The sequence below is a fragment of the Phascolarctos cinereus genome, unplaced genomic scaffold (genome assembly GCF_003287225.1).
Source record: "Phascolarctos cinereus isolate Bilbo 61053 unplaced genomic scaffold, phaCin_HiC Scaffold_3;HRSCAF=262, whole genome shotgun sequence".
In the NCBI taxonomy this organism is placed as follows: domain Eukaryota; kingdom Metazoa; phylum Chordata; class Mammalia; order Diprotodontia; family Phascolarctidae; genus Phascolarctos; species Phascolarctos cinereus.
In genome coordinates, this window is record NW_027555736.1 from 245900759 (window position 1) to 245926298 (window position 25540).

Genomic DNA, 25540 nt, shown 5'->3' on the forward strand with positions numbered 1-25540 from the left:
CATTTGTTTCATTCTTTGTGTGCCCAGGGTGTAGTCTGCAATCGCAGGTGCTTAGTAACTGGTTGTTGGTCAATTAATAGTCTCGATCATTGGGTGGAACCTAAGAAAATGATGGAAGTTAATCAGATGAGATTCGTTGGTCTTACATTTGGTACAGAAATCACTTTCAGAAGCACAAGATGGAGGAGGCCCAGTTTCTACAGCAATTGTTCTGAAACCTATCTGGGGGTTTTAGTGGAATGCAAACAGTGGCCACCAAAGAAACTAATGTAATTTTTTAGTATATGTAGAGAAGCATAGTTTCCAGCAGTTGAGAGGCTATGATCCCACTGTACTTGGCTCTCACAGACTTCACTTGAAGTATTATGAATAGTTTTAGGCTCTAAACAACGTGGAGAGTATCCAGAGAAGGGCAGCCAGGTGGGTGAAGGAACTTAAGCTCATTTCATATGCAAGATAGGTTGAAGGAAATGTACATATTTTAGTCTAGAGAAGAGGAATCTGTCTGCAAGTATTTGAATGACTGTTATGTGGAGAAGAGATTAAGAGTTTTTCTCTTTAGCTCCTGACGGCAGAACCAAGAAGCTATGAGGTGGTTGCCAGGAGGCAACTTAAGTTTTAAGGCCAGGAAAAACTTTGTAACAATTAAAACTGTTGATTTATAAATGGGCTGCCTTCTGGAGGAGGCTGGATGACCGCTTGTCTTTTTCTGATGTTATAATGGGGATTGCTTTTGTGCATGAGCTTTAACAAACCTTCCATCTCTCAGATGTTATGGTACTGTAATTTAGCTTAACCAAACCTGTCTCGAGTTTTTAGCCAAGACTTAAGAATTCAGTTTCACTTTTACTGTGGGTGAGCTATTGTGCTAGGAGTTTCTGTGGTGGTAATAATAATAATAATAATAATGATACCTTACATTTACATAACACTTTAAGGTTTACAAAAAAATTTACATAGTTTCTCATTTAGTCCTCACCAGTCCTAGTATCATTCCCCTCTATTTTACATATGAGGTGACTGAGACTAAGGATGGTTAAGTAATTGTTCCAGGTTGCAGAACTACCCAGTATTTGAGCTGGGGCCTGATTGTTGGGCATAAAACCTCAAACATTCTGACTCAGGCCTCTCTCTGGAGAGTGAGCATCTTGTGATTCCCATTTTACTTATGAGGACATTTGATTCAGAGATGTTATGACCATAAGGTCCCACAGTTTGTGAATTCAGTTCAATAACAGTAAGAGAAGCAGAATGGCAACTCAAGTCTTCTAACTCTATAGGTAGTGGTCTACATAGGATGTCAGTGTTCTGTAGCCTATAAATCACTTCTTGTGCCTGCTTATAATGAAGTTGGAGATATCAACAGTTTAAAAGAACATGTTCCAGATAAAGGGGTGGGCCATAAGCAGGAGGGGGAAGTCTGCACTAATGCATGGAGACAGTAGGCCATCCATCATTAATAAGTTTAGTTTCATTGGAACACAGTATGTTTCAAACTTGAAGCCATTTCGAATGACAAGAATTCTTGTACTTTATCTTGGATTCCGCGGGAAGCCTCTCAAGATTTTTCATCAGAGGAGTTCAAATCAGAATTGTACATTGCATTATATTGACTCTGTTACTGAGGAAGGAGGAAGCAAGAAATCAGACCAATTAGAAGCTTCTGATAATCTAAGTGAGAGCTGATAAGGGCCTGACCTAGAGTGGTGTCAGTGTTTGAGTCAAAAGTGAGGGATGGATGGGTGAGAGAATGCCAAAGCAGATTCAACTCAAGAAGTTTGAGCTTTTGAGCCTGGGCGACTTGTGTGGAAGGGGATGGGACAGGGAGAAGATGATGAGTTGATGTTTTTGGCCAAATTTTATAGAATAAAATTTATTGTTTTATAAATGACTTATTGTGAACCCTTGTATAAAATATGTAGTATTCTTATGCCCCTGTTATAGTTCTGGTTCTGGGGATGTCAGTGGTTATCAGTATAAGCATAGGTAAATCACCTTACCCACTCTCTACCTTAGTTACTTCATCTGTAACATGAAGAGGTTGGACTAAATGATTTTTAAGAATTCTTCTAGCTCTAAAATTCCCTTACTCTATAATTTTTTAATCTGGCAGTCATTATCAGGAGGCTGGAAAAGAAGATGACTTGGAGTTAATCTTATTAGGGGGAATATTATATCAGACTGTTTACTTTTTCTCATGAAAATGTATCAGTTTCCCTGTGGAGCCCTGTCTTCTCCTTCCTCCTCATGATTGAAAAACAGTTCTGCATTGTTCATTGGTAATAGTCTTAAATGTTTTCCTTTTTAATGTTTTCAGGGACACATTATGTGACTAGTTACTGGATTAACTGCATTGTGGAAAGGGAATGGCATTAATTGAAAATGGATAAATTTATCATTTTCATATGTAATTGGATTTTTAATTTTAATTCTCTAATTATAATGGACTGAAATTAGTCTTAAAATTTCATAAGTGAAACAGGACCTAGTGATATGGGAGGTGTGCTGGTAGTATAGGAGTATGGCATGCAGTTGGTGATGGTGTGGATGAGAAGAAGGAAAGGGGAAGGGAAGAAGCATTTATTGAGCTCCCACTATGTGCCCGGTACTGTGCTAAATGTTTTACAAATATGATCTCATTTGTTCCTCCCAACAACTCTGCAAAATAGCTGCTGTTGTTGTCCCCATTTTACAGTTGAGGAAACTGAGGCTGACCAGTTAAGTGAGTTTACTAGGGTTTCAGCTAGTAAATGTTTTGAGTTTGAATTTGAACTCAGGTCTTCCAGACTCTGCACTGTAGCCACAGTATCACTCAGATGCCATAGGAAATGAAGAATTGCCTAATATTTAAAGAGAGGCAGTGTTACACGGGTTCAAGTGTTGCACCCAACATACTGGATATGTGATTCCAGAAAAAGTCTCCTGACCTCTCAGTGCTCTGGACAACTCTAGCCTATAAGTTGCTGAGGAAATGCTGACCTGCACTGGTAGAGTTTCCTCACTTGTAAATTCCCTTTGCTTTTGAAATCACAGGTCCAGTGTCTGTCCCTATAATTAACAGAGAGGTTACTTCGAAGATGAATGAAATTTGCAGTTAGTTTGGGTCATTTTATTAATTTCATAAATTTAGGAGTCATATTTAATAAAAGAATCCTAACAGCTCTCAGGGGTGGTAATAGTCAAGGAACGTGGAGGCTCTATATTTTTTTGTGTTTTTATATGTTGACTGTAAACTGCTGTGTGGCCCTACTATTTATTAAGTTAAACTTCTGCCCATACATATAGGTTTCATATAGGCTTCTTAGAAAAACAAAAAACAAACCAAAAAAACAACTTTCAGTTTCATGTTATTAGCTAGATTGATGGAAACAATTAGTTATTCAACTCCAACATGTAGCTTTGTGGATTTTTAAAACTAAAGTTTACAGAATCTGTCTATAACAACAGCCAACATTTATATGGTGCTTTAAAAATTTCAAAATATGTTGCAAATATTAGCTCATTTTATCCTCTCACCAATCATGGGAGGTAGGTGCTATTATTCTTCCCATTTCATAGATGGGGGAAGCGAAGGCATCAGAGGTCAAGTGACATATCCAGGGTTAGATAGTTAAGAAGCATCTGAGTCTGGATTTGTATTCATATCCCATCGTCATCCTCCCTTCCTGTCTCGACCCCTCCCCCTCACCCTGCCAGCGGGGCCAATTTCAGCACTCTAGCTACTGTACCCCCTAGTAGCTTTGTTCTCTGTAGTCCAATATTCTTGCCAGCACCTTAATACACTTTTAGTAACTGTGAAAGATTAAGCAGCTGTTTTTGAGTATCCAAAGCTTTGCAATTGCTTCCTCAGAAACAGGGTCCTTGGGTCCTTTTTCAGAATTCATGATGGAGGTATTATAGTTTCAGTACTTTTAAAAGAAGCATGCTTGGACTGTGTGCAGATAAAATACCACTGTAATTGTTTCTCTGCTGTGAAATACATAGAAGATGTAATTCTGCACATTTTAAACTCAGTTTATTTTCCAAGTACAATGATGCTCTTTATCTCTGAGAACTTTGTTGTATCATGCTATTCTGAATTCACATGAATATTGAAATCTCTAATGTAGGTCTGTTACAGGCAACCAGTGTCTGACAGTTCCATTTGATATCTGTCTCAACATTTTCAGAAACAACATTTAGATCTGATTGGGATTGGAATTCCCCAAGTCTCTAATGACAGAAAAATATAGATTTATGACAAGTGAATCAGGAGGAGGAGAGTACAACAGATGAGTAGGGAGATGGTTCTGTCACCTTGAGCAAAAGTCCTTCATCGTTCTGCTTCCCCCCCCCCTTTTTCTTGGCTATAAATTGGGGATAATAATAGTAAAATGAAGAAAGGAAAACAAAGAACTCTTGGGGAGAACCAATCTGTTAAAATTCATAAAAGGCTCTGAGACATTTCTAAAATAAAAACAACAGCAGCAGCAACAAATATGGTTTTCCCCAGAGTTTTCTTTTTGGTTCTGATCACATTGTTCAATACCTTGAAAATCCATAACCCAGAAATTTAACAGGTGCTTTGAGGTTGTAGCCACTTTTGTGCCGCTGTCATCATTGTTCCAACTTATGAGCCCCAGAAATTTGTTCCAATAGTGGAGTGGTTGTTGAATTATTGTCTGTCTGCTCTCTGGTAGCATGTTTTTTTTTTTTTTTGTCAGGGAAAAAAAACCCTGCAAAATTTCTTTTCTGGTATCATTTTCATTACTGATAATTGTATCTTTCTTCTTGAATGATTTCCAAACTGTTTGGAGATTCAATTTGTAACGATCACTCTACCCACTCACTGAGATTGTATTCTACTTTAGTACATTCTGACAATGGCTTTTAAAAGTGAAAATCAGCTAATTGAAACTCCTGTGGAATCCAAAGCAGAATCAAGTAATTTTCTAGGTTAGAGCTGGTCAAGATGCCAGTCTGACAATCTTTTTCAAAGAATTAGGAGATCTTTTAAATTATGTGAAAGGCTTAGCAACGGTGTGCTTAATCACCTTTATGGCCAACAAATTCTTTATATGTTTCTGTTTTGTTTTTCGCCTTAAACCCATTTTCAGTATGAAGTCAGAGAAATGTGGTCAACATCTTTCCCATCCAAAGACAGTCATTAGGTTGTTCAACAGCTTTCTTTTTAATAGGTAAAGTAATCCTAATTTAATTTTGTCCACTTTTGATCCCTTTAATCCTTGGCATTCGTGATCTTGACCTTTCATTATTTATCCATGTCTTTTGTGAAATTGTAGATATCTAAAAAAAAATTTCTTTGTTTTAAATTTAAATTTAATTGGGTCTTGACCAGTGATGAAGATAAGATGATCTTATAAGGGCCCTTCCAGCTTCTAAATTCTACATTCTGTTATTTTAAATAAAAGTATTACTTCTCATATTTTATTTGGTATTATTTTAAATATTTTCCAATAAGGAGTGATTTGTTGTTGTTATTTTGTTTGATGCCCTAGACCTAATAATGTTATACCACCTTCCTGTTCCCTTCTGTATGTAGCCTACTCAGCTCGTGGCCCATACTGATCCTCTAGTTTTTAATGAAGATACTTGTGTCTTGCTATTCAATCCCTATGTTGTTAGGAAATTATTAATGATTGCAGGGGATACCTTATATTTTTACCCATTAGCTATTATCACCTATTTGAAGCCCCTCTCAGTTTCATCTAAATAATTTTCAGTTCTATTCTATGCAATCTCAGCCTTATGACCTTCTTATTCATTAGTTGATTTGGTAGCTGAAAGTTCAGGGAAGCTAAGGATATGTGTGCCTGTCTCAGGTCATTGGATCATGATGGGGTTCCCAATATGTGGAGAATTCTTCTGTTTTATTTTCCCCTATTGATGTTAGGTTCCTTGTGACATATTACCTCTCAGAAATCCTATCAGATATTTTATGCCCAGATCTGATCATATCTATGAGTCAACCACTCAGTCAATCAGCATTTACTAAGTACCTGCTATGTGTCAGGCACTGTACTGTTTCTGGGCATTTCAGGTACTTAGCTATTCCTGATTTTATTTTACATAGAATAAAGATCAAACTACTTAGTTGAGCATTCGAGACATTTCATAATCTGGTTCTTCTCTTTCTGTCCTTATCTAATCATAATTGTAATAGCTAATATTTATGTGATACTTTAAGGTTTGCCAATATATATTTTGCATATATTAGTTCATTTTAGCCTTACAACACCTCTTGAAGTAGGTATCATTATTATACCCATTTTACAGGTGGAGAAACTGAGTTGGAGAGCCAGGTTAAGTGATTTTCTCAGAATAAGTGTTTTAGGCTGGATTTGAACTCATCTTTTCTTGACTCCTCTGTACTTTGTATCTCTGCCTCCATATGCTTTCAAGTTATTCCCCTCCATAAAATCTGTGCTCCAGAGAACCCGGACATTGTATGTTATATATTTTCTGTACTTTTCTTGCATTGTTCAGACCAGATTTCTTATTCCTGAAATGTACTTCCTGTCATTCTAATAGGGCAACTAGGTGGCACAGTGGATAGAGTGCCAGGCCTGGAGTCAGGAAGACCTGGGTTCAGATTTGGCCTCAGACACGTGATAGCTGTGTGATGCTACACAAATAATTTAACCCTGTTTGCCTCAGTTTCCTCATCTGTAGAATGAGCTGGAGAAGGAAATGGCAAACCATTCCATATTTTTGCCAAGAAAACCCCAAATGGGGTCACGAAGAGTTGGACACGACTGAAACAACTGAACAGCAATAGGCTCTGTACTAATTTATGCCAAAGTCCCTCCCATTGTTTCTACTCAGCTTAAATACCCCATTGCTATTTGCTCTGTTTTTTTTTTCCCCTTTTTGGTGAGGCAATTGGGATTAAGTGACTTGCCCAGGTTCACACAGCTAGTAAGTGTCAAATGTCTGAGGCTGGATTTGAACTTGGGTTTTCCTGACTCCAAGGCTGCAGCTCTATCCACTGTGCCACCTAGCTGCCCCTAAAAAGGCCTGGAATTTGTTGTTGTTGTTGTTGTGAAGCAAGGTTAAGTGATTTGCCTCGAGTCACACAGCTAGTAAATGTTATGTGTCTGAGGCTGGATTTGAACTCAGGTCCTCCTGACTTCAGGGCCAATGCTCAATCCACTGCACCAGCTAGCTGCCCCACTTGCCCTGATTTTTGTCCCACTTGTACTCAGTTTTTGCTGAGCTGTTTTGGTGCTTTGAAACTTGCTAGTCACCTTGTACCCCTCGTGTACTTTTGTTCTGTTCTGTGTAATTGTTATTTATGTATGTGTGATGCATCTTTGGTGTTGGAATATAAAATGAAGACTGTAACTAAATCTTACTTGTTCTTGTTCTCTCTCCCAGCCCTTAAGCTCAGTGCTTTGCATGGAGTAGATGCTAATAAATGCTTATGGAAATGGAAGTAAGCTAGGATGTGTTTCTTACTATTTTTTTTTCTTTCCTGTATTTCTTTTTTCCTGGTTTGGATGAAAATTCCTTTTCTTTGCAAAATTTCAAAATGCTAAGCTGTAGGCAAACTGTTGGAGAACTTACCTAACACCTTCTGAAATGTTTGTGTATTTTTGTCGGTTAAAAAAAGAACTCCCTAAAATCAGCCAAACTGAGTCAAATTTTTTACTAGGCAGAATCGTGTGTGGGTTTCTTTTCTTTTCTTTTCTTTTTTTTCCTCCCAAGCTGTAACAGGTCTCAAAGGGACTTGTTTGTGCTGATTGATATGCTCTGGAAGGATCTGTTTTGTGAAGTTGGTACTCCATGAGAGTCATGGAGCAGGACAAACTAGCTCATTTAGATTTTGTATTATAAGCTTCACAGGCTACTGCAAACATCCTTTAATGATGGGATCGGTCGTGATTTCCAGTAGAGCTTTTCATTTCGTCTTAATGTCCAAATAACAAGGTTGTCCTTATGATAGTTACTGCTTCATTTTGCTTGATTAGGACTCATCTCAGTGGTGGCAAAATTGAAGTCATGATGTGCATATGGTTCCTTGGAAGTTCATGAGAATTCTGATCTCTGGGTTTCAAAACACTACCCATACTTCAAAGGCCCACTTCAGTTCTCACCATATAAAAACAAAACAAAATGAAACACAGCCTTCCCTAATCCCTGATCATCCCAGTTATTTAAATTTTTTCCTGACTTTGAACTTTTTGTAGTTCTTTAAGTACTATATGCCTAGCATAGACTGAACCTGGAGTTAGGAAGACTTGAGTTCAAATGCAGACACAGATACTTCTTAGCTGTCTAACCTAGGGTGAATAACTTAATCTCTGTGCACTTCTGGTTCCTCATCTGTAAAATGGGAATAATAATAGCATCTACCTCTTACTCAAGGATCATATGAGTTAATATTTGTAAAATGCTTTGTAAACATTAAAGTGACATATAAGTGCTAGCTATCAATATTACGTTCTTATAAGTACTTTGTGTATAATCCTTCTTAATCCATCCTACTACCTGGTAAGTCCTTGGAGGATTCGGACAAAGCCTTCTGCCTAAAATTATCCCCCTTACAGACTATCATGGTAATTAGAATTTTACCATTTTTTGGAATCATTGCTTTGATTCTTGAAGTGTTTTTGGCATTCAAGATTTCTCTTTTCAAATGAAAATGAGAGACAGCTTGCCTTAGAATCTTGATTCTAAGGTTCTGAGAACTTGGCTAAAGCCTTGGTTATCTGTGTAGCATAGAGATTCTTGATCTTTTTTTTTTTCTGGGTCATGGAGCTATTTGACTGTCTAGGGGAGCCTATAGACCCCTTCTCAGAATACTATTTGAAAATACATAAAAGAATACAAAGGAAACCAAGTAAGTGGAAATAAAGATGTCTATTTTCCCATTCAAGTTCACAGACCTACTGAAATCTGTATATGGTCTCCTTGGGGGTTGATGGAATCCAGGTTCTGGGAAGACTGGCTAAAGCTTGGAGCATGAACAATTAGCAAACTAATATATTGAGAGACTTTATCTTTATAATATATTCAAAAGCTAATTATTTGTGTGCTTTAAGGAACATAGAACCCAATTTCATAAAGTTATTGAGCTTGATTAAGTGATATATGTGATACAAATAATCATCCGATAAGAGGCTTTCATAAACAAAACTAAAAAATGGCCATCTTTCTAGTGGAACCCTCAACAAAATCCTTATTGGTAGAGTTGTTAATAGTTGTTTTTGAACTTTAGAAGACTTTCCTTTAACACAGGGCCACTATACAAATAATAAATGTCACTTTTATCAACTCCTGAAATGTGCTAAAATATACTTTGTCCCATGTTCTATTGTGCTTAATTTTTACCAACCTAGAATTCCATGTGTTCCGTTCTCTTAATTGCTATAGTTTTTATAAACCTTAATAATCAGTCTAACATTTTAATATATAGAAGCTGTTAGTCAGCTGTGATTTGACAGTTTAAAATAAGGAAAGTTGGTGATTTAGGGGATTCCTAGAAAAGGTAAGCAAACTAGATATTGGTATTTTGAACAAAGCATTTTGATTGGCATACAGAGCTCCATGCCTTCACACGAACACCCATATTTGAATATTTTTAGAAGATAATCTGTCAAAATTACTGTTATTTTAATTTGCTAAGCTTGGCTGATTGCTGGAGTCGTGTGGTAGTTGAATTCCAGATGAGGATGTATCCTAGCCTGGAACATGCTTTCTGTCCTTTAAAGCCACCTGGATGTATTACACCCTCATTGTGGAGCCTGCCTTGATGAAGCCTCACATCATTTGATTTTGTTTTAGATAAACTTTTTTGTTGTATGAGAAAGAGAATAGATTCTTCCTTCTCCAGATAATTTCTGTAATTTGAAAAGCTTTGCAGAGTCTTTTCCAATAAGGAAAATATCCTTTCAGAGTGGAAGCCTGGGGAGATCTTATATGGCTTACAAGATTCCATACAATTTTCTTTCAGTCTGTGGTTTCAGTTATGATGGTGATGATGAAGAATAACAATAATAATTATTTTAGTGATTTACATACAGTATATTGAGAACTCTTTGGAAGGGGTCATAAGATTCTATGTTATCTGTTTAACGCTATGGTTTCAGTTTTGACAGGTGTATTTGTAACAAAGAAAATATGGTTCTACAGATAACTTTCTTTCTTTCTTTGTTCCTTTTTTGAACAGTTGATAATTTCAGTGACTCAGAAACACAGTCTTCTGAAAACATCTTGTGGTTGTGGCAGCATCTTGCTTACAAAGGAAAGGAAGGTAAGTCAGCTTTTAAATTACAGTAAAGAATTTAATTGCCAGTCCTTCTGAAATAGAAAATGAATGTCATTTGCAACTTTAACGGTAATAATGAAAATAATATTTATCTACTTAGTGTTTTTTCTTCAGAGAATTTTGCATCACAAATATCTTCTTTTTGATTCTTAAACATTTCCATAAGCTGTGTAATATTTCCTTGATTTTACAGATATGCAGCAACTTTTTTAGTCATATAACAATTCAATGGCAAGGACTTGTAGTTTATTGCTTTTCCTTTCTGTATACTGTGTCTTATGTGAAACCCCTGATTGAAGGGGATATTTTTTGTTTATACATAATCTACATTTTATTTATGTGTCTATATGTATAACTATACATACATATATAAAATATTTTACCCTTTTCCCTAGTATTCATTATTCATTTACGGTCTAGTTTCTTAAGCTATTACTTCAGTATATTCCCTTTCTGGATCATTCTTATGTTATTACTCATTTGTCCCTGCTCATTTCCATATCCCTAATTGGACAGAGTAGGACCAGACCTCTGATTTCATTTTTATAGGGAACTCCTAGTGAGGAAACTCCCTCTACCAATACATATTGGCATCGTCTCTGCAATTTACTGTCTTAGAATTGTTTGGGGCACTGAAAAATGGTTCATAAGCCATATGTATCAGTTGAACTTGCGTTTTCCTGGCACTGAGGCCAACTTTCTATCTACTAACCCTCTACATCCCTAATTATTCTAGCACATACTCCTAATAATGTGTGTACATATACCCAATGGCCCCAGTAACCTTTTGTTCATCTTCCTTGGAAGATGTCTATTTAACCATTACAACAGCCCCTCTTTCCATTTTCTTTCCTTCACCAAGGTTGTACCTCTCTGGCTGGTGAGCTAGCTTATTACTTCCACAGAGTATTATCATAAACTTGTTTGGAGAGTGTTAAAAATCTGTTTACTATGTACAGATTACATACATAACTATTCAGAGCTCTCTGGTAGAGTGCTTAATATTTATAGGACACTGAAACATTAAATTATCAATCAGATATTAATCGATATAAATCACATATCTAAACACAAAAAAACTAAAATATTTATTAATAAAATATAAGCCAACATAGTGTATATGAATGAATTAGATATTCTATAATATTCTTATCAAGTTTATTCATAAATCCTTTGTTCTTTGCCCATTTGATCTCTGTTCTGAATTCAGCACCTTTTTGATTATCAATTTCATATTTCAAATACCAAATAATATTTTACTTAAGTTAAAACTCAAACACAATGTGAGTCAATACCTCAAAAATAATGAATCATTTTTTGGCAGTCTGATTGGAAAGAACTTGTTGCATTTCTTACACATATAACCCAAACACTCATATAGAATGCACTGAGAAAATATTTTTTGTTTTAAAGTAAATTAATTATGGTAAAAGTTAATCTCTTATTTATAGAAGATGTGGCAAAGTGGCATACAAATGTCAAATTTCACATAAGTGTTATGTTTTCAGCTATTTCTTTACTTAAATCAGAGAAGTGTTTCTAATTTATGAATCAAAAAAAAGAAAACCATTTAATTTGAGGGTGGAATGGAATGTTTAAATGAATTAGCAAATTAAGTTTATTAATTATTTATTATGTGCAAAGTGTTGTACTAAGCAATGGAGGCAAATACAGAAAATGGAGATTAGATAGTCCCTGCTCCCAGGGAGCTCATGTGCTAATTGGGAAAGATAATGCCTTTAAGAAGGGTTTCTGCTGCAGGGAAGATGAAAAAGGCCTGGAGAGGCTTAGGGTACAGCGGTAGGCAAAGATGGTAAAAGCTTACTAATGTATCATTTTGCTTGGAAGGATTTTACTTGTTGACTCCTTGCTCATCCAAGTGATGTGAATGTCCAAATCCACTTTGTTCTTTAAGTGAGGAAGGAAGGGGCAAGAGGGGTCTGAAATGAAGATATTTTGCAGCTGACTCATTTTAGGGATAAAAAAGGTTGATTTAGTTTATTTAGGGAATTGAGTACTAAACATAATATGACACTTGCAACTGCTCATTGATAAATATAACTTTTTATAAAGCTTTAAAAGAAATTTAGCATTTATTTATTTATTTTGGAAGTGGATTGTTTTAAAATATTCCATGATGATTCCTAGAATATTTGTCCATGGTCCTTCATTGTTTCAGAAAGAGTAGATGAAACATGTTTTTGATATATATGGGCAGACGTTGTTATGTTATTTGAAATTGCCATGCTGTTGAGACAAATTAAAACCTATTTTTACAATTTCTGATAGTAACACTATCTGAGTAACATCACTTAGGTTAAAAATAAAATATGGAATTTTAAGGGTGGGTTTTGAGTCCTAAACAAGTGATTAAGGATCAAATAGGATAAAAAAAATGAGGACTACAGTTCAAGAATACTATAGCCCCTCATCCTTTTTATTCCAGGGCTTAGATGTATGACACTACTTTGTGATCTTTTGAGGGCTGTGGAGAAAGATCACAAACAGTTGAAAAAGGTGTTTTAAGAAAGAAGTGGTACAACCAGAAGAGAGGAAAAATTGGAATTGGCTTTAGAAAGCATTATGAAAGTGTAAGGTTGGTAATGATAATTCACCATTAGCAAAGGTAATGGAGATAGGGAGTAGTTAAATAATGCCTTCCCTCTGATGATTATTTCCATTTTATCTGCTAAATAGCTTGTCTATAACTAGTTGTTTATATGTTTTCTCCTTCGTTGGACTGTGAACTCCTTGAGAAAGGAGCTGTCATTTACCTTTCTTCTTATTCCGATCTGTACTTACTTAGCACAATGCCTGGCACATAGTAGGGGTTGAATAAATGCTTATAGATTGATTGATTGACGGACTGACTGAAATGAGCACTGGACTTGGAGATGGAAGAACTGAGCTTGATTCCTGCCTGGCTTTGTTGCCTACCACTTCTGTGAACTTGGGCAAGTAATATCTGTTTGCCCTAGATTTATGGGGTTATAAGAAATTTTGATTTCCTTTTGTTATTCAGGACGAAGGGGCAATCCTTCTGCAATTTTTGTGGTTAAGCCTGTTTTAATATTAAGCTCCCTTGAACAAAAGCTGTCCCATGGGATATAAAAATTTACTTAAGAGCCATAAACATTCCTTAGATAAGAAGCCTGAGGGATAGGACTTCTTGGCTACATACAAATCCTCCTCCTGAATTAGCCTATTTGTGAATCCTCTAAATGTAGTTTAATCTGTAACCTGACTTAGTTTACCTATGGGGTGTGTTTGAGAAGGTTTGTTTTCTTAGAGAATATATGAGATGATGACCGTGTTTAAGTAAGTTGATTCAACTTTTATGGCATTGAAGGAAGTCTAGAATTCTGGATATATCTATCTTTTCAATTTTTGTGACATAAGAAGAATGTACAAGATTGCAGTGTGTAAAAGAATTACTTCTCTGTCACACTGGCATAATTTTGCCTTATAAGAGGACTTATGAGACTCCTAATAGTGGTTCAGGTTTTCTCTGAGGCCTAAATCTATGCTTGAGTTGTGGGAAATATATATTTGGCAGCAGTTACCCACAACAGCAACTCAGAGAGGAGATATTTCTCCTGTAGCAGTGGGTTAGGACCAAAGGTCATAGACTCATAGATTTCGAGCTGGAAGGGACCTTCAAGGTCATTGAAGCCAAAATAGGTTAACAAGCCAAGGTCACACAGCTAGTGATTGAGGTAGGATGCAAACCTAGGTGTTCTTGACTTCAAGCCCTGTACTTTATATATGAGACCATTCTCTGTAGTGAGTTTTTCTGGTTTCTTTCTTTCCTTAAACTTGAATACCTGTAATAACCCAAGTAGGAGTACATTAGTGTTCATAAGATACTGAAAGTGCAGGAGGAGAACCTTTGGAATAGGCGACAGGGAAGATGTATGGGAAAACGTGGATATAAATTACCTGGAATGCAAAAACATGTCAAGAATAGGCAATTAATTATTCAGTCTTTTTTGTTGTTGTTGTTGCTGCCTAGCTAGCCAATCTCAGTTGAAAGTGAGTGTGTTTGCATAGGTGGTGTGTATATCTCTTTAAAGAATTATTCTAGTATTACTCAGGTCACTGAAAAAAACCACAAACAATACGAACAATTCAATTCCCATTCAGCAAACTTTTATTAAGCACCTATTATGTTCTGGGCAAAGAGGAAAAAAAATCAAACTGCTAGAATAGATAGTGCTTTCCCTCTGAGATCTATAGTCGAATAATGGTGGTGGAAGGCAGTGGGAGTGAAGGAATGAGAGATAGTACACAAATAAGATAAAAAGTTGAAGGAAATGTGATAAGGGAAAAAAAGGGATTGACAAAATGCTGTAAAACAAAAGAGGAATGTCAAATCACTTTGAGCTGGATGATTAAGTAAGGCTTTACCAAGAATTTTGCATCTGAGCTGTGCCTGGTGTGGAAGGATGGGGGAGGGGGAAACAGTGCATTCCCCACATAGAGTGTAGCCACCTTGGGGTGTGGAAGAACAGCACTAGCCTGTAGTAATAACAGCTTGGCTGGAATTGTAGGGTGTTCCAAGGAAATAATGCTGCTAAGATATTTTAGGAGCCTTTTAGGGGAGGACCTTGAACCAGGCTAAAGAATTTGTAGATTATCACATGCAAGTTATTTTGACCATCTTTGCATGAGGAAGCTTGTTTTGGCAGAGACACCTCTTTTTCTTATGCAGCCGGATGCTTAGAAAATACCTCCTTTACCCATTGTATCCTCTTCTTTACCTCCTACCTACTCTTCCTTCAGTCCCTATGACTCAACTGAAACTTTTTCTCCAAGGTTATGATTCCCTCATTCCTAAAACCATTCATTTTTTTTCCTTGTTGATCCTTGTCTTCTCTGCAGCTTTTAACACTATTGACTACCCTCTGTCCAGATAATCTCTTTTGTCTTTTATAATGCCGCCTTCTACTGTCTTACTTTTCTCTCAGTGTCTTTTATGGGGACATATTCTCTCCCATTATAGGTTTTCTGCAAAGTTCTGTTCTAGTTACTCCCTTCCCCCTCCTTTCCTTCTTTTCTCTCTTCCCCTCTTTCTGTCTGCTTCCCTCTTTTCTCTGTACCTCCGTCTCCCATTATCTCAGTAGCTTCCATGAATATAATCATCTTTTCTATGTGATTGAGTCTAAGATATGTGTACAGTATCTGACTCTTCTCACCAATTCCGTGTAGAATGTATTCAAATGGATTTCTGTTAGGCCTCTCAAATTCAACATGCCCTAAACAAGAACTCTTCCTCCCTTCCCTTCTCCCCTACTCACTCTTCATCTCAAATTCTCAATTTTTCTTTGCTCATATCTTGGTCACCCAGGTTCTCATCTTCAGCCATCCTTAACTCTTCTCTTTCCCTTGTATCTAAACAGTATTGAAGCCTTATTGATTCTGCTTCTACAACATTTCTCTTAATTTCTTCTTTCCACCTTTATAGCTACTAACTCTAGGTTGGTCAATCCCTCAGAGTACAGATTGTTGCAGTCTTTCCCTTTTCCAGTCCATTTTACAAAAGAAGTGCCAAAATCACCTTTGCAAGGCACAGGTTTTCCCATGTCATTTCCTTCCCTACTCAGAAATCTTCAGTGGTTCTCCACTGCTTCTAGGCTAAGATGGAAAGTCCCTACATTGGCATTTAAAGTTTTTCATGGTATGGCTACAGTCTGCATTTTCAGAGGAGGGGAGCCAAAGGCTGGTGTAACTTGAGTGCTTGGGCAGAACATGACTCTCATCTTAATGATCAGTCTCCTAAGATCACACCCAAGCCAGGAATCTGGTTGTATTCTTGTCATTTGTATGACAGAAATCCCAGTGTGTATGTGTGTCCCCTCTTTACTTGCTTTTCTCAAAGTTAAGTGTCTTCACTTGTGTAAGGTAAATCATATCCCTAATAAAAAGCTTATTGCTTTGTAGCGTTATCAGTCATTATCTTCTTTGGAAATCTGGAATCCCCCAGAGCATCTAAAATAGATTGGGACCATATCCATTTTCTCAACCCTTTGCAGATTCTATAGCTTTTTTGATTTTCTTTCTTTCCTCAGTGTAGTGTAACTAAACCTTCTCTTAAAAAAATGTCCATAGCACTTTCTATTCCGAGTGCATTCTGACTCGTCATTATTCTTACAGTAACATTCTATATAATATTTATGCTTTTGTTATCTGCTTTTTTTGTGTGAGGCATTTGGGGTTAAGTGACTTGCCCAGAGTCACACAGCTAGTGAGTGTTATGTGTCTGAGGTTGGATTTGAACTCAGGACCTCCTGACTCCAGAGTCCGTGCTCTATCCACTGTGCCACATAGCTGCCCCCTGTTATCTGCTTTTGCTTTGGTCTTCTGTATGTATTTTAAAAATGTTAGTTGGTGTCTTGAGACAGCCTCTCTTTTTCCTTCTCATTGTAACGTGGTGATTAAAATAATTTTGAGAGACATAATTTCTGGATACTTGAATCATTTTATTAATAAGGGTAGCATGTTATTAATAAAAGGATGGTCATTTGCTGTCTCTCTTAGACCAAAGACCATTATTAGTGGTGGGCTCACAGTTTATATGCCCTTCTGAAGAGTAGGTGTTCCCAAGGGGTACCAGTCAACTCTGATTGGTTAACACAATGGGAGGTGGGCTGTATTAAATTGAGAACCTTGGGGTATGTGACTTAGGTCACCCAAATCTTGGTCAAAGAGACACCAATTGCCACATTACCTGTCTTGAAAAAAAAAAAAGAGAATCAACATTTTCCCACACCTGTCAGAGCAGACACGATGAACAGGAATATATCCATTAGCCCAAACTAAGAATTTCATTTACTGTCTGATTAGATCTTGGCCTGGGTAAATCTTTAAGAGTGATTTCCCACACTAGTTGGTTTCTGGATGAGTAAAAAGGGGAAAAAACCTTGGTTCTGATATAATAAATAGTTACTAAATACCTGAGAGAAACATTTATTTCTCACAGTAATTATTTTTCTAACAGTAAATAGAGGAATTCAGAAGTTATGGTGTTTGAGAGAGCATTTATATATATGTGTATGTGTGTGTGTGTGTGTGTGTGTGTGTGTGTATTTATATATATTTTTTGAAGTTCCTTGTTATGAGAGACCTTGAGCCCAGGGGAAATGATAGGTAGATCTGCAATGGAAGATTTGAAGGGTGGGGTTGAGAGTAATGGGATTAAGGGAGTAGGCGTTGAGTAATGGGGAATGGGACCCCATTACAGGACTATTAGGATAGGGAGAATATGATTGTGTGGAAACGAAGTACAAACTTATGGTAAGTGCTTAGCACGGTGTCTGTGTCTGGTACATAATGGATGCTTAATAAATGTTTATTGATTGATTAACTAATAGAGTACTGTGATGCCCAGGAGGCCTGATTCCCCCTAGAAGGTAGGAGCAGGTGAAGATAGAATCTGGAAGAGGCTGGAATTGTCTATCCTGGATGGCCTCTGGAGCACTGGAGAAGGCCCTGGGACAAAGACAGAGGGTATATACCAAAGGCCTGGATTTGAGTTGATCCTGTGCTTTATGAGAAGTATCAGGAATGAGGAGTCCACAAGTAGTAGAGATGAATGCTGGGGCCTGATGAAGCATTCCCTCGGAAGTTGCAAGGATTAAATCAGAAGCCACAGGCAGATGGGTTGTTTCTGGAGTGATACAGAGTACCTTTTGAAGTCTCAGGGATGAAGGCAGATACCACAGAAAGGTGGCTTGGATCCTAGCCTGGCACAGGGTTCTCTGGTCAGCCAGGATGGAAGTTTGGGGAAGAAGTAGCTACTTTGGGGAGATAGCTCTTCAAATGGCTTTCATGCCTTCTCTTTTTATATGAAAGTTATACCATTTTTGGTACTGGTTTGACCAACTCTGCTTGGACATCTAGTTAAGGTGACAGGAATGGCTATTCATTTTAGTTGCAATAATTCCCTCCTTAGGTTGCTAAGACAAACCACCCCAATATACAGAGACAATTAAGTTCCAGAATGTTTATTTAATATTTATCCAACTTCTGAGGCAGGCTAGTATTCTCCTGAATTTAGAGATCAGTTAGTACGAAGTAGTGGCACAGCTCTCTGTCAGAGTCTGGCACAGCAATCTTTCTGGTGTCTCCCCCAGTTTGGCCCTTTTAGCAACCCAACAGATGGCCATGGGTAATTTAGCTGTGTGGATGGCCTAGGGAGTTTTTGATGTCTGGAGTTTTTTATAGTAGGAGATAAAACTGTTGGGAAGTCCAGGAGGATGGTTGTGGTCAGAAATCCTTCAATATCATTGACAGATTGGGGAAATCAGGACATGAAGATTAAGGCATTGGTAAAATGGAGAGATTTAGATATCAGTGATCTTCAGATATCAGAAGATTGGGACTTTGGTGTGCTAATGACTGGTTGATTTGACTGGGCAGCTAAAATTGGCTTATGCAAGTTCAGCAGTTCTTCTTTTCCCAGAGGCCTTTTGACAAAGGGGTCACCATTTAGTATTGGTGGGCCCAACTAGGCCATACCATTGATATATTTCAGTTCTCTAGTTCCTAGGAATTCTAGGGCAGTGGTTTGCTAAATGGTATGAACATCATGGTGAGAAAGCGATCTAAAGCTCACCCTTTTTATCTACGTTGGAATGTAGAAATTTGTGATAAGAAGAATTTAAGGAGCTGCAAGAAATTGATTCATTTAGGATGAAAAGAGCATTTTTACAATCCTGAAAACAGAATTTCTTAATAGTTTAGAGATATAAAGGAAAATATTAAAATTGTAATAAATTGCAAAAGTAAATGGAGAACAAAGTATTCTAAGGATTTTTCTGTCTGTTGCTAACTTGTCTAATGTTAAGAGGCATAGCCTTGTGGCATTTTCTTCTCTTGAAAAGACAATAAAGCCTTTGCTTCAAGGAGTTACAGCTTCTCTTTGATACATTTTTGGTAAGGTAAGTCAGTTCATTCACTAGGATACAATTTACAGTTGCAGAAGCCCTATATTATAGATTACCTGTATATATTTTATGAACAGTGATACAGAACTGTAGGGGCCAGACCTTATGAAGTGTTGTGTTCCTTTTGGAAACATCTTTTGTGTTCACGTAAATTGCTAGAAGTAGGTAGTAGTCATCTGTTCAGACTAATATGAGAAGGTTCTGTGTGAAATGAGATAGCATATAAAGATAATATGTAAAGGACTTTGTTAACCTTGCAGTGCTGCTGGCAGTGAGCTATGCTTCCAGAGTTTGCCATTTTCTTCTTACCTTCAATTGACAGCAATGATGAAAATACCATTTGTACTCTTCTAAAGTCTTCACATTCCTGCTGAAGACTTCATAACCGTTGGACATGTTTCTAGGATTCATTCTTGAAGTATTGTTCATTCTCAGGTGAATCATGGGTAGCAGTCACACCTTTGAAAAGTCTTGGGAGAATCTCTACCAGTATTATTGGTGCAGAGAATGCTAAATGTCAAAAAAGTCTCCACAGACCACCCTTTCTAGTTGATCTTGGCTATGGAAGTAGCATTATCAAAATATAAACTAAAGGAAAAACCAACAACAACCACACCCCCCGTTCTATAATAGTTTATTTTGTAATAAAAATATTAGGTTTTGTGGTAAAATATGGGCTAAGCTAGCCAAATATTTGTGGGTCTGCAACCCTATATAGGCGGAAGCTGGAGACTTTAATTGCATTTCACTAGGGACTACTGTCTGGCAGAAATCTAATTACAATCTAACTGTTGTGTTATTGCTGTTTGCCATTTATTAAGGACCCATCATATGCTCTGAATTATTTGGAATTTATAAAAATTACCTGATTTTATAAAAATTTCCTGATGGTGAGGAGTCGCATCCTATAGCTTAGGAGCTGTTTCTGTTCCTTCTCATGGGCTGCCAGTAAACTCACCTCTCAGTAAAGTCTCTATATAAAGTCTGCTACTTAATCACCTCAAGCCAACACCTTTATTGCTGATAATAAGAAATGACAATCTTGTAAGGTAGGACCATCTGAGCACCTGCCAAGCAACAGGACACATGTAGTGGCTCTGCTGAAAATTACTAGCACAGATGGGAAGCAGGAAACAAACAAGCAGGAACATGATATTTAGAGGATGTGATCAGTGAAATTAGGTATGCATTTCTCAGAGTGGGAGAAAAAGCCCTTCCCTCTAGGGACAGAACTGAGTTGAATTGGAGTCCAGAATTTATTAGTAATAATCTTTGGGCCAGAAAAAAAAGTTAATATGATGCCAGGGCTTATTTTATCTAGCTTGTCATAGCTTTTTAAAGAATTTCTTTTACATTTATTTTTTGATGCTTTTTGTGTATGTCACATACATTTCTGAATATATTTCTCCTCCATCCTCTACCCATCAAGCCTTCATAACAAAGATTAAAAAGAAATCAGAAAAAAAAAGGCATTTCAGCAAAATCAACTAACCCATCAACTATGCTTGATATGCTGTCTACAATAAGTGCTTACACTTCCTCTCCTCTCACTCTTAACCCTCTACAGTCTGGCTTCTAGCTTTAATATTCAAGTAAAACTGTTTTCTCAAAGTAACTGATGATTGTTTAATTGCCAAATCTAAGTCCTTTTCTCAGTTGTCTTCCTTCTTGACCTTTCTGTAGCCTTTGCCACTACTGATTATCCTCTTCTCAGAATTTTCTTCTCTCTAGATTTTCTGACTTTGCTATCTCCCAGTTCTTCTACTTGTCTCCTCAATCTCCTTTGCTGGATCTTTATCTAGCATACTCCTGATAACCATGGGTTTCCCACAGAGTCCTTCTAGGATCTTCTCTCTTTAGTATTTCATCCGGTGCTCTCATCAACTTCTGTAGATAAAATTGTCATCTCTATGCTGATGATTCTCAGATTTACCTATCTGGCCCTTCTCTCTCTACTGACCTCCAGTTTTGCATGTCCAACTGTCTATTAGACCTCTTGTACTGGATGTCCTAAAGACATCTTAAACTTAGCATGTCCAAAACTGAGCTCATTATCTTTTACCCCAAAGCCTCCCACTTCCAAATTTACCTGTTTACTGTGCTGGGCATGTCTATCCTCCCAGTCCATTTAGGCTAACAACCTAGATTTCATTGTCACTCCCATGCCTCATGTCTAGTCTATTACCAAGGGCCATTGATTTTACCTTTATAACATGTCTTCAGTACATTCCCTTCTCTCCTCTGACACTGCCAACTTGTTGGTACAGGCCTTCATCACCACATATCTGAACTATTGCAGTAGTTTGACGGTTGGTCTGACTGCCACAAATCTCTCCCCAGTCTAGCCTCCATTCAGCTGCCAAAGCGATTTTCCTAAAGCCCCGGATCATATAATTCATCTACCAAAAAACTCCGTTATCTCCTTATCACCTTCATGATCAAATATAAAATCCTCTCCTTTCCAGTCTTCTTATACCTTACCTTCTCTCCCAGTCTCCCATTTGCTCTTTGATTCAGTGATACTGGTCTTTTTGCTGATGCTTCATCTCTGGACTGCCAGCATTTTCATTGGCTGTTATCCCCCATGCGTGACCCACTCTTCCTCTCATCTCTTCTTCTTGTTTGTACATAGTTATTTGCATGTCGTTCCTGTTAGTAGGTTGTAAGCTACTTAAGATTAGGAAATACCTTTAACCTTTGTGTCCCTAACACTCAATATAGTGCCTGGCACATGGTAGGCACTTAATCAGTATTTATTGACTGACACATCCGTAGTGTTCTACTTCTGCGGTGAAAGGAGGGAGGTGCATTTTCTTAAATCTTCCCTATGTCATTGTAACTACACAGTTTTCACTTTATTTTATTCTTCTCAACATTTAAATTGTTGTGGCCATTGTATATATTCTTTTTCTGGTTCTACTTGATTCACTGTCCATCAGTTTATTTAAGTTTTCCAATACTTCTCTGGATTCTTCATAGTCATTTTTCCTATGATGCATTAATGTTTCATTATAATTGTGAGCCACAATTTGTTTAGCCATTCCCTAATCATTGGACATCTACTTCGTTTCCAGTTCAGTGTGGAGAAGAATTTTTAATGCTCAGTCGATTAATATTTAAAATGAAATATTTTGCCAGTCTTATGAGCACATTTTGCCAAAATCGCCATTCTTTTGCCTCTGTTTCTCTACACTGTTGACCTCTTAACCCTGGAATTTACCTTTTTCTTATATCTACTTTTGTGTACCCAGTTTCCTTTAAGACTCATCCTAAACATCACCTCCACAGACTTAGTGTTTTTGCTTGGCTTCTTATCTTGTATCTGTCTCATATTTAGCTATTTATGTGCATATTCTCCCCCACCCCACCCCCCTACTCCTGCCCTAGAAGGTAAGCTCCTTGAGGATGATCATTGTTTTGCTTTTGTCTTCATATATGCTGAGCAGATTTTAAACAACAGGAGAAAGTTTAACATTTAGCTTAAAACTAATTTTATATCCTCAGTTTGCAGATAAGCAAAGTACTTATATTAATAAGAAGACATTATAACTGTTGTCCTCTTTGTAAAGCACAAATATCAGATGGAATAGAAAAAATTTACTCTCTGGAAACTCTTTTGTCACTTCTCTTGACAGATTGTTGCTTTTTATTAGACATTTATTAAGCACCTAAAGTATGCTATACATATGATAGAATGTGTAAAAGCATAGTCCGTGCTCTCAAGGAATAAGCATTCCTTAGTAGTTTTAAAAATGGAATGGCAGTGCAGTTGTTAAGTGTACAAAAAGCTTCCGCTGAGGAAGTGAACATGGTTTTATAGTATGGGGCATATGGATTTGTTAATACAGACACCTTTGAGTATTTGGGCCATAAAACAAGTGGGGTAGTTTACAGATTAAAATAAATCCACTAAAAATATTGCTAAATTTCATGTTATATCCATGTTCATTATTTTCTTTTGGGGGGGGTTGTATTAAATGACTTTTCCTAGGTGCGTTTCTATTAATTGCCTATTAAGAAGTGTTGATCAAAAGTATTTTATCAGTTTCTTCAGAAATATTAATTCATTTATACTGAAAACTTTTTTTAAACAAGCAAATAAAAAACCTAAGTAAGCAACAATGAGCCTGCCAATAAACTTATGAGTCTATGTGTTGCAGCAGAATTCCTTTATACTGAAAGTAAACTTTATACTTTAAGCAAAACAAAAATAGCAACAAGCATGCAAATTTGCTTAAGAAACTGTTTTTTGTAGAAAATATATTTTAAGACAAGGTATTATACACATAATCTTTCTTAATATCCACATATGATATTCAGAGTACATTTTGCAGGACTTTTAATTGTTGTTTATGGGTATTATTAACTTTTATTGGAATTAAGGATAAAATTTTATTTTAGTGGTGTAGACAGGAAATAAGATCTTTATATTTAGTAACGTCATAAACAGCAATCATTTGTTGACAAAGGAATGTAGGGCCTCTAGTTCTCACTTTATACGGTACCTGCAATCTTGTTTTGGAGATGTAACTCACTTAGATATTTAGATGAATCTGTGAGTTATTTGTGGCCCCTTCAACTACTGCTTTTTAGTGTACAATGCACGTTGTATTTTGAGTCAGGAAATCTAGGTTTGAATCCTACCTCAGACATGCATCTGTCTGCATACATACATGTATGTGTATACGCGCGAGTGCACACACACACACACACACACACACACTCTCTCCCTCTCCCTCTCTCCCTCTCCTTCTCCCTCTCCCTCTCCCTCTCCCTCTCCTTTTAAATAATTTATCCAGCGTCCTGGAGGCTTTCTTTTGGTCTTTTTTATACATGTGGGTAGTAATCTAGTACTTGAATTATGTAGCTGTTTGGTTTCATTCTTGAGATACGGGGCTACCTCACTTCCTTTTGATACATATACATATACATACAAACGCACGTGTGTATGTGTATATATGTGACTGGTGACATATCATTTATAACATTTCTCTTGCACAGTTTGTTAATGTCATAAGTAAGTGCTTAATGAATTCTTATTGACAAACTGGGAAAATTCTGGCATTAAAGAGATTCAGTGCCACACAGAATGATTAAATGTGTATTATGTGCAAGGTGCTAGGTACTAAGAATACAAAAATAAAAAGTCCCTTCCCTCAAGGACCTTACATTCTATTGGAGGTATAGGAACATTTACTTTACTGAGTAGCTAGGTGGTGTAGTGGATAGAGTACAGAGCCGGTGGTCAGGAAGAACTAAGTTCAGATCTGGCCACTGACACTGTGTGACCCTGGGCAAGACACCTATAATCTCTATTTGCCTCAGTTTCCTTAACTGTAAAATGAGGATAATAATAGCACCTACCTCCCAGAGTTCTTGGATCAAATAATATAACAATTGTAAATTGCTTAGCAAAGTGCTTTGCACTTTGTGGCACTATATAAATGCCTATTCCTCTACTCTGATAAGTGAAGACAAAGGTGGGTTTTGTGTCCAGAACCGTGATTTCACTGATGAAGCTCCTTGCTGGTGATCTCTATTGTTGCGGAGCATGAGCTCATCTGTAACTTAATGTCATACAGACTTCTCTATGCTTTGAAGAATAAGTGCTCGTGATCACGGAGATAGTGTCTGTGTTAGGGTCTACTCTAACCAGTGGGTTTCTGATTGGTAAACCATAACTATTTGTAGTCTAATCCAAACCCACCATTATGTTGCTCCTTATTCATCTTTACCGTGGTGTGCATTTTTTTTCCTTCTCTCCCTCCACTTCATACTTTTTAACTTTTGCTCTAGGAATAGTAGTTCAATCAACGCTTCCCTTATGGGAAAGGATATATCGACTGACTTCAGCTTGGATGTTTGTATTCTCAACATCCTTGGCCACTGTACAACAAGTGGATGTATATATCGGTAGAGGGGCTAGGTCATATTAGTGTTCATTTTTGCTATAAATGAAAGTAGAAAAAAGAAGAAAGTTGCAGCTACATAGAAACATGACTAGCTTTAACTCCTTGGAGAGATAAAAAAGGAGTTGTCAGTATATTTTATCACACTCTGAGAAGCAAAAAGAGACATTATTTCACAGGCTATTTGGTCATCACATAGTATAGTACCAGTTACCAATTAAACAATACAAAACAAAAAATCTTCAAGAAGATAATTTCCACTTGTACAACAACTTACTGGGGATAAAGTGAGAAAGAAATTTTTTGAAGAACTTGATATCTACCTCCTACCCTCCAAATGAAAGCAACATGCACTTTGATACTTGACTTAATAGCAGAGGTGGGAAAGGGTAAGAATAGAAGAGTACATATGGAGA

The 25540-nt window shown here is 37.0% G+C and overlaps 1 protein-coding gene across 1 annotated transcript in view; it reads left to right on the plus strand.

Annotated features, from left to right (window-relative positions):
• The window catches only part of FUT8 (fucosyltransferase 8), a 443858-nt gene that overhangs the window by 138539 nt on the left and 279779 nt on the right, over positions 1–25540 (plus strand). Inside the window, exon 4 of the mRNA XM_021004648.2 lies at positions 10172–10255. The gene's annotated coding sequence lies outside the window, so the exon portion shown is untranslated. The remainder of the gene's footprint in view (positions 1–10171; positions 10256–25540) is intronic.